Source organism: Centrocercus urophasianus, unplaced genomic scaffold (genome assembly GCF_019232065.1).
Source record: "Centrocercus urophasianus isolate 14NV4802_14NV808 unplaced genomic scaffold, USGS_Curo_1.0 seq_10, whole genome shotgun sequence".
Classification (NCBI taxonomy): Eukaryota; Metazoa; Chordata; class Aves; order Galliformes; family Phasianidae; genus Centrocercus; species Centrocercus urophasianus.
In genome coordinates this window covers 87,477,085-87,486,896 of record NW_024884142.1, presented here as the reverse complement: position 1 = coordinate 87,486,896, position 9,812 = coordinate 87,477,085, and the positions used below count along the sequence as shown (strand labels likewise).

Genomic DNA, 9,812 nt, shown 5'->3' with positions numbered 1-9,812 from the left:
ATACCAGAAATGAACAGATGCTATCAGGGTTCCTGAACTCCACTCTGCTCAGTGTTAAAAGAGGCTTACTCTTAGCAGGGTCCTCACTGGAAAGGTCCACATGGGACAGTTCCTGAAAAGCAGAGTCTGTTTTCAGCAGTAAGAAATGGAGGTTGTGCTGGCAGACGTGGGACCAGTGCTACTGCTCATTCTCTGCCAGCTTAAAAGGATAAGATTAGTTTTTTGCTGACCCTACATCTCTGAATATCCTTGCTCAGTTTCCTAAGAAGTTTCAGAAAGCGTAGAAAACAAAGGCAGATGAATGATCTTTGCTACAAAGCTTCAAGAGATAAAAAGGGAGAACTGTTTGTTTCTTGTTGTTGTTTTTGCAATGACATTGTCAGCAGGGATACAGATGTGAGAGGTAATGACACAGACAGATGGAAAAGAAATGATATATTATAGCCTATGCTAGAAAAGCCATGGAGTCACACTTAACTGGGTGTCCATATCACAAAAGACATGTGGATGTACTATCACCTTGTCTGTCTTCATGGAAAGAAACTTGTCCTGTAGGTGTTAGGGTACGTTTTCATTATTATCAGATAAAAGCTATAGCTGATAAAAGCAAGACTAGAGAGTGTATTATTGTGAAATACATTGAAATAGTATCAACAGTAAGGTCCTAACCTGAAATTCCATTGTGAGCTCTATGTGAGCTTGCTTCATGTTAGGAATACACAAAAAGCAAGAGTTAAAGGCACAAGGATCTCTTTCTTCAAAAACAGATTATAAACCTCTACAGAGCTATCAGAAAAAATGAAAATAAGTATAACTTACACAGGTTGCTCCAAAAGTTATGCCTCCTATTTATTTCCTTGGAAAATACATCAGATAGAGTGCAGTAACAACACGATTTTATAGGGCAAATTCTCTGCTACAAAAACTATTCTCCAACACAGTCACCACCATTAGCTGCGCATTTTCACCAGTGATCAATAAGATCCTGCATGCTGCACTTGTTAAAATCTGCATGGCCATCTGAAGCGTGACTTGTCCTTCACGTCACTGTCACCACTGCTGAAATCACCACCCACCGCCTCCCTGTGCTCACATCCATTATCCAATCTCCATAAATGTTCGGCAAGCATTGATGAACGTCGGCACAATTTTATTTCTTTCTTTATTTTTTTTGTATGAAGAAATTCAGTTCCATGATTTTGTTTCACACACACACACACACACACACACACACACACACATACACACATTCTGTCAGACTGTCCTTTTGCTGCCACTTGTTGCATATCAAGAAAATGCCACAGGATATTGTTGGGAAGGTTCCATTCTCAAATGCCATACCACCAATCCACCTCTGAATACGGGCCAACTGCATAAAATAGGAGGCATTCCTTTCAGAGCAGCCCTCATAAAATATTCTGGTTTAAGAACTTAAGAATTTGTTTTTAAATTAACACCATCATTTCCTTCCCTCTCTAACAAAACAGGTAAGCGAAGTGAATATGATTCCCACTTCAAACTAGGGTTTTCTGTCTGAAACCTGGCAACATAATCTACCCAGTACCTTCAAGAAAAGATCACTCAGGTTGGTTTCTCAGACACTTTCCTGAATCCTTCAGATAGGATACTTATCTAGAGCTCAGTGATTTAATCTGGAATTAGCAGTTTCGTTGCTGTGGTTAACAGAAGAAAAGATATAAGCATAATCTATATTACATGCAAATCCCAACATCGGTGTCTTAAATTTTAGAAGGCCAGAAGTTCCCATGCAGAGGGAAATAATCAACTAACACAAATGTGCTTCCTGAAATATCCAAAGCCTGCTGCATTAAGAGCCTAAGTGAAAGAAAATTAGTCTCAAAGAGAGAAGAGTTTTATCAAGCAAGCGCTCCAATTTCTAGGGGCTTGACTACTACCCAATTTGAGTGGAACACAAATATTTGCAATTTAATTTTCTTACTAGGTTAAAGAAGGATGATTCTTCTAATGGAGAGAGGAAATGGTGGCAAGAGAAAACAAACAGGTAATGGCTTACATGTAATTGAATAATTACATCCTGTAATTATTCTGCAGCAACTGCTATCCTCAACCATACCCCAGAATACAACCTATGTTATATTCTGAATACTGCTATATGGCCCCTGCCAAAACCAATCTATATTCCAGAACGCTTGGAAAAGAGGGTTAATTGTCTTGCTTTTTAATGTACCACTTATCTGCTGGCTCCTTGTTGCATTCCTACAGCACTCATTCCCTTGCATGAAGGTCCACTGAAGTTGCAGCTGCTCTACAAATACCAGAGAAGGAAAAATAAATTAAGATCTCACATCAGCAGCTGCAACAGTCAAAAAAGGAAGAGAAGCGAACCTATCTGAATTAATGCATGGCTCTAGCCCAGAGAGCTGGCTGTGAAAGAACAGCACAGGAAGGCTTGGCACAGGACAGATACCAAGGCATTCTGAACACAAGAAAAGGGACTGAAGTTATTTCCTTTAGAGGAAAGGAGCCAAAGCACAAGTAATCTGGCTATGCTAAGTTCCTCCACATCCTGTGGGAATCAGTCCATGGAGAAAGAAACCTTTTTATTTTTAACAGGGAAAGCACATTATGCATTAAGAGACTTAATGGAACACAAATATCGCATGCTTTTAACTCAATTACACAACTGCCTAGAAATGGAAGCTCTTTACAAATTAGATGCTTTAGCTGAAGAAGTTTGGGCCTTCGTCCCTAGCCCTGAACAGCTTTTTGTTTCAACTCAGACTTTGCCCTGCACCGGCTTTAGCAAAGTACCTGGACAGCACACCAGAAACAGCACCTTGCCATGTGAACACAACCCATCACCCTTCTCCAGAAGTTCGTTTTAATGGCGCAGCTGAGAACAAGACCCTGTTTTATATGGACTTCATACACAGAGTGAAATGAGTAAAGAAACAGCAAATCCTTTGTTTTATAAATGAAGAATAATGATAAGTATTTCTCAGTTTAGACTTGCTTTGTGAGTATATATTAACATTTTTCACATTCCAGTCCATTCCCAGGTAATTCCTTACAGAAGCAGAGGTGGGCTGGGAAGAAGCCAGATTGATTTTAAATATGTACTCTTAACAACTTGAAGCAAAAACAGCACGGGCTATAATAAGCAGAGAAAGTGGCAATCACCTCCCTTCTAACACAGGATGGCCTTTAGGTGAGAGCCTGCACATCAGACCACTTCATCTGGCAGCAGTTTAACACCCACCTCTCATTCCTGAGAGCACTCAACCAGACAGAGAAATGGAGGTCTAGTGAACTGAGCTCACCCCTCATCTGCTTGAGCCTCCCTTCCAGAGGTCTCACAGCAGTGATTCTCCCTTGCTTAGGTAGGTCTGTTGCTCACTCCTGAATTTCATAACAAACCAGGTCACAAAACATATATTTCTCACTTAGTGAGGCCTTACTTACGAGTCATGGAAAAACACAACCTACAGAAGTACTGGCAGTGAACCAACACACCTGAAGCACTCTGTGGAGCACCAGTGAAAATATTTTTCTTCCTTTGAGACCACTGCCACCAGGGGACCCAAATCAAGAAGATTTGTTTTTTCAAGGCTGACAGATTTTTGTATTAAGCCACACATTCAGAGGGCAGTATCAGCTCTTCTATGACAGTACGCCAGGGCTTGTTCATAGCATGAAATATGCAAACTGCTAAATGAAATTACTGCAAGCCAAATTTTAAAGCAGGACTAAGTTACCTTTGAAATTCCAGATCCGTGGAGGGGAAGGCTCTGAACTTCAGCACAGCTGCATCTAGGTTAAAGTTAAAAATCAGAATGATATTCCCTGCTTTAAGAATTCTTCACATAAAGTGGAGCCCATATCAGATTTTATTTCTGTATGCCTTCTTGCATGCTATTTCTGGCCAAAGCCATACCAATGCAAACAAGATTATTTGTAATTTCACCTCTGTAATTGCCAAAAGAGAATAAACCAAGAGATTGGGTAGACATACAAAGCTGGATTGTCCAAAAATACTGAAGTTTCTACATGTAAGAACATAACGTATTTTCAAAAGAAGATAAGAAAACCCAGAAGATACTTAAACAAATTCCAGGAGGAGAAAAATAAATTGAGAAAGTGCATTCATACTCTCAGACTTCAATGAACTACTTAAAAGAAGAGACTGAACATCTCCTGCTAAGTCATCAAAACATTTAAACACGTTCAAGCTCTGTTTACAAGAAAACACACAATAGGAAAAGGAGCAAGTTAAATTTAATTACAACAGAGGGTTTCAGCCAGTTACAAGCCAGCTTACCCCATACTATCCCTTACTCAAAGACAGACTTAGTGACAACATATTAAGTTTTATAATTCCTTTCATAAAGTAAAACACTCAAACATTTCCTGAACATTTTCTTTTAAATCTTTTCTTATATCACCTTAGCACTCCATCTTGCTGTGGTGGTATAGAAAAATCAAAAAGCAACTCATTTCAATTCCTCCTTACAAGGGGAAATAAGTTAAAACAAAAATATGAGTATGGTGAGAGAAGATGAACAAATCTCCCAGTATATCATTTACTTCCAATGAAAGGTTATTGATTAGAAAATACAACTTTTTTTTTTTTAAACATTGGAACAGACGTGAATATATTACAGTGTGAATGCAAGCTGCTTGCAAGCAGGAAACATGCATAGCATTGTTCACTATTTTGCATATATGGCTTATGCAAAAGGGACAGAAAAATTGCATTGAGAGACCTTAATACTTTAGTTTTGATCTAACAAATACGGTAAGTGGGTGGCTGACGAATTACAAACTTCATTCCTGTTGGAGAAACTCTTTACTTGCCTCACTGCTTTGTCTCTATCCTAAATTATAGGTGAATACAGACCTTATTTCTGGAAGGAGGAGACCACCCTCATTCCTCCCTGAGAACAACTAGCCAGCCCTGGAGGGCCTGGAAATGACTTTTTTTTAAACAAATACCAACAAGGAATTTTTCACGTTCTCAACTTTTACATGAAGATTATTATTTGACGTAGAAAGAATGCTGAGCAGTTCCTTAGACTCTTGTCTTTTCTTCCCCATATGACAGGCTACTCATTTTGCAAAATAGGGACTTCCAGCTGATATCACCCAGAACTGGTATGTCTGCTGACTGATCTGAGCAGCTACAAGAAAAATACCATTCCCCTGAGCATCTTAGGCACTGAATGCTGGGATCCATGAAGGACATGGAAACATTAAAGTGCTTTTTTTTCTTTTTCTTTTTTTTTTCTTTTTTCTTTTTTTTAAAGAAACCTGAATGCTTTTAGGGTCACTTCCTACATCCCAAAGTGGACCAACAGATAACATGCCATTTTCAATGCTCAAACATAAACAATTTGATTCTGAAACAAAGCAATGCAACTTACGACAAAAAAAACTGGTATTTGCAGAACATTCTGATGGAAGATAAATTAATGACAGCGAGACCTTTTACAGTTAAAAAACAATGCAGCACAGAACATTTCACTAGTACCCAGCAGTTGTGTTGGCAAGTAGCTGGACTTGGCACTCAGCCTTCCAGGCTAGAGCTCACTAAACGCTGTTTTTGAGGGGGAAACACTAAGGCAGAAAGAATGCTAGCAGTGCCCCTAAAATGCAAGCCAGTTTGCCATCTTCCATACAGGAAGGCAGTATTATTCCATACTCTAGACAGAAAGAGGCACTAAGCAGCCTCCATCTCCCAGTTCAAACGTGTTAAAAGCCTGCTTTGAACTCATGAAATATTTGTTATCTGAAAGATGAATAAAACGGAGGTAGGCAGGAGGAAAATCAATTATAGTTGATGAGAAAAGCCAAAGGACAGTTGACACATTTTCCCTCGTATAATTATGTGTATTTGTCTTCAAATTAAGAATGAGGAAATTATAGTTGGTCTTTAAAAGCACGTGCAGTGCCCACAGTCTGTAAACATAACACAACGTGCTCTCAAGGGCAAGCACACCGCATTAATAGGTCTTGTATGGATACAGATAAAACCAATAAAGATGGAATGAAGAACTTGCGTGATAAAAGAAAACGTGATGAAACAATTTCTCTTTGATCACTAAGAGCAAAACTAAAAGAGCACTAACTGCTGCAAATTCAGAGAGGGGAACAAACATGAGGCCTGCAACAACAGATCCCAGACTCCCTCCCTGGATTCCCATCCCTGAGGGTTGAGCCCAAATACAATGAAGCACCAGTTCTAGAAGAGAGAACAGAGGCTCCAAAGCGCTGGTGCAACACAAATCTTCCTCAAAGTGAAAGATCTCTCATCTCCTTAGTTTCACATCGCATTATAGAGTTGTATTACCTGAACCCTACCTACATCACCACAGTTCAAGTGAGAAGCTAGCCATTCTATTCACCCCATGTATCCTTTCATCATCATAATAGAAATAAGAGATATCAGACAAAAGAAAACATTGATATAAGCATCCATTGTACATAAAATTAACAATCCAGGTATAAGAGTACCGTGGGCTTGCTTTTTGTTTTAACTTTTTTCCACCACCTTGGTTTCTATTGTGATCAATCTTCTGTTCTCAACTAGCCAACTTTTCTAAGTTTAATAAGTCATAATAACTATTGAAAAAGATATCAAGAAGATATGTTAACACCAAAGATTTGAAGTTATGGAAAATGAGGATGAACACACTGATACAGGCTTGCAATTTTAATTTTAAAAGGCCCCTATGGTGGGACTGGTTCTAGATGTCATCATGCTAATGCAGACGGAAAATAGGTTTGTTTGTTTTTTAAAAACAACACTTTAAATAAGCATGAATTCACACCATACATATGTATATGTAATAATTTTCTGTTAGCTTTTTTTTTTAAAACTATAAATCAAGTAAGTCCATACTATTAAAAGTTCTGTATGTGCAACATTAACCTGATGAAAGCATTTTATAAATACAAGATTTTTAGAATTGCAACATACTTCACTACTTAACATACTGAAAAACAGATTCTACATTTAAAATTCTGATGTAACAGTTCTATCTGCCCACTACAACTGAAAAATACTTGCTAAGCTTTAACATTATTGAAAATGCAAATATATTTCCATTTTGGAAGAAAACAACTGACATTTTGAAGTCTGAATGGTACACTGCCTTGTTTACGCTACTGGATTTTCTTTAGACATCTGCAGATACTACACCAACAAAATACAAACTTCGTAGTAAGCTTACAACATGTACTTCAGAGAGGCAAAAAGAAAAATCTGTTTTGTATTTAAGAATGAACATCCATTTATTATAAAACAAGATAAAAGATATTAGAATTAAGTTGAAACAAGGCAACGTTAGAGCAACCACTTTAGAGCTTTGTGAACGAAGTGTAGTTTCAAACTTGCAAATCAAGGTGAATGTAGCTCTTAACATGCAGTCCTCTTCTCTATAAATGTGATGAAGTAGAGAAGCAAAGCTTCAAGGTATAAGGGTTAGAGCCATCTGTCGGGAGACAACACAGAACAAGCTCAGTAATGCGCCATGTGTATGGCTCTCCTGCTGATCGAGAAAATCATCTTGCTTGATGTGACATGTTTACCACTTCAGAAGGTGAAATGCTCCCCCCATGCCCCTGATGGCCCACAGATACCAGATGACCAGTAATGAAGTGTCTTTACAGTCTATCAGCATTTTTCAGATGCAAAAGATGGAAAAGCAATGCGATGGATCTGATCACAAAGGAATGCAGACAGCATTCTAAAGCATTCTGAACACAACGAAGACTTTACTGTTATTGCTGTCTGTTTCCCACCTGAACTATTTACAAGAGTAGTATCCAACAGAACTTCCAAAGCAAAATGCATAGATATTTAAGGATATACAGGATAAGGATAAGGAGATACAGAATGTAGTATTTCCATCAGAGGCAGTGTGACACTAGAGACTGTTTGTGCGTGTACGATGAATAAGGAAAAGCACGAAGCCCAGCTCCCCCTTCAGGACTCTCCAGAAAGCCAAGCAAAAAACAATGCCCCTTTACATGGAAAGGCTGCTCATGGCAGCAGCACATAATTGGGTATTCTCAGGCGATGGAAGACGCATCCTCCTGGTTCAGCCAACCTCAGACAACCTTAATTCATTAAGTCTTAACCAAAAGTTCTTGTTTGAGATGGTGGGTGAAGAGTGGAGTGGATAGGAAAGATTGTCAGGCAGAGACAAATTCTTAATAGATTGAAGAAGGTAGCTTAAAATAATGTTAGGCACTGAGCTAGATTCAAAGATGTCTGTCAATACTTGGAATAATTCCATTTACTCCAGTAAACTGTCTGAATTGTCCAACACAGATCTGGTCCACTGTGCAACAGTTTAACAGGTGAATTTCATCTCTGTCCTTACTAGTTTGGTGTTAAAATCACCTTGACACCAAAATTTCTGGTTTGAAAAAGAACTTACTACAAGAGCAGTTAATTCAGAGCAGTAAGCTGTGCAACCTAAAGAATCTTCTATCCAAGGGCACTGCGCATTTCTCTGCATTTACTGAGGAACATGACAAAAGCTTCAGTAAGACACTGTACATTAGATTTGATTTTAATGATAGTGGATTGTAAGCAATACCTTTCCTGCCTTCCTTTTTGCATCCTAGACCGTTGTTCTTTTGTTTGTTGGCTTTTTTTGTTGTTTTTTTTGCTGTTAGTGGATTTTTGTTTTGTTTTTTTAAACTTTCTATAACTTCAGAGCTGCAGAGCATATTTTGAGCTCTACAGGTTGATTCCAAAGCTAGGAAGAAAGAGTGCCATTTAAATAAAATGCAATGGAACCTAAACTGGAGATCATTATATACACAACAGAAGATAAATGAGCATATATATTCATACATATACAGAATATATACCTATAATGAAAAGAATGCAATTTTTAGATGCAGACTAAGCTGCTGAAACTTTTTTTTTCTTTTTTTTTTAAACCAAGGCAATATCAACATGAAAAAAAAAAACCAAGAAACAAAATGATAGCAGTAAGATCAGTAAAACTAACTTACTTGGGACTCTTATCTGGTAGTGATTAAGTACAGTGAGAGCTTCCACAGCATCTGTCTTACATTCCCATTCCAGCAGGCCAGAGAGTGTTTTGGCAGAGGCTTTCAAAATAAGAAGCAAAAGAGGGGAGAAAGATCAATGATGTCTTTGGGCAAGTGCACGCTCTTATAAAAACTGGACTTCAGATAACCCCTCAAATAGGTCAAACGTGACTTACGTTTTGGATCAAACACTTTGTATTTAATAAAGCTGAGAACTTCATGATCCTCACATAGCTGTCACAAAAATAAAATAAGATGTAAAACCTCAGCAAAAATGCACATAAATACATTAGCAAAAATCCCAAGTTCCTGGAAGAGACACAGAAAGGAAAATACTGAGTCTTTAAAAGAGCTTCCAAGATTTTACAGCAAATAATAATTTTTAAGCATGTTGGGGAACTCTTTAGAATACCATCCTATAGTCTGCAAAACAAGGCTCTTTATTTGTGCTTTCCCAAATATTTTACAGGCACAATAATTGCTAGAATGCAAACATCACCATTTGCTCAAGCAATTCATATCTGAAAAACAAATTATTCTTCTTGACATTCCTACTTCAACACAGCATCTCAGAGGCTGCACAAATAAGCACACAACTCTCAAACCAGAATTAACTTTCAAGATTCAGCTCAAATTCAAAAAAATAAAGTCTCACTGAACTGAAAACGAACTGCCTCTGTATCTGCTATTGAATGTTTTAAGCATCCAGTTTTCATTTAGTACCCAACCATGCAAAACATCCCATGTGCATGTTTCTCTCCATT

At 38.0% G+C, this 9,812-nt stretch overlaps 1 long non-coding RNA gene across 1 annotated transcript; it reads right to left on the bottom strand.

Moving 5' to 3' along the window:
- Nucleotides 1–410: 410 nt before the first annotated feature.
- LOC122163622 lies at nt 411–9,806 on the bottom strand. The gene is made up of 4 exons (XR_006170012.1): nt 9,225–9,806; nt 9,010–9,108; nt 2,210–7,472; nt 411–1,369 (listed from the first exon to the last, which is right to left on the bottom strand). It is a non-coding gene; the product is annotated as an uncharacterized LOC122163622 (long non-coding RNA).
- Between the last annotated feature and the right edge of the window lie 6 nt (nt 9,807–9,812).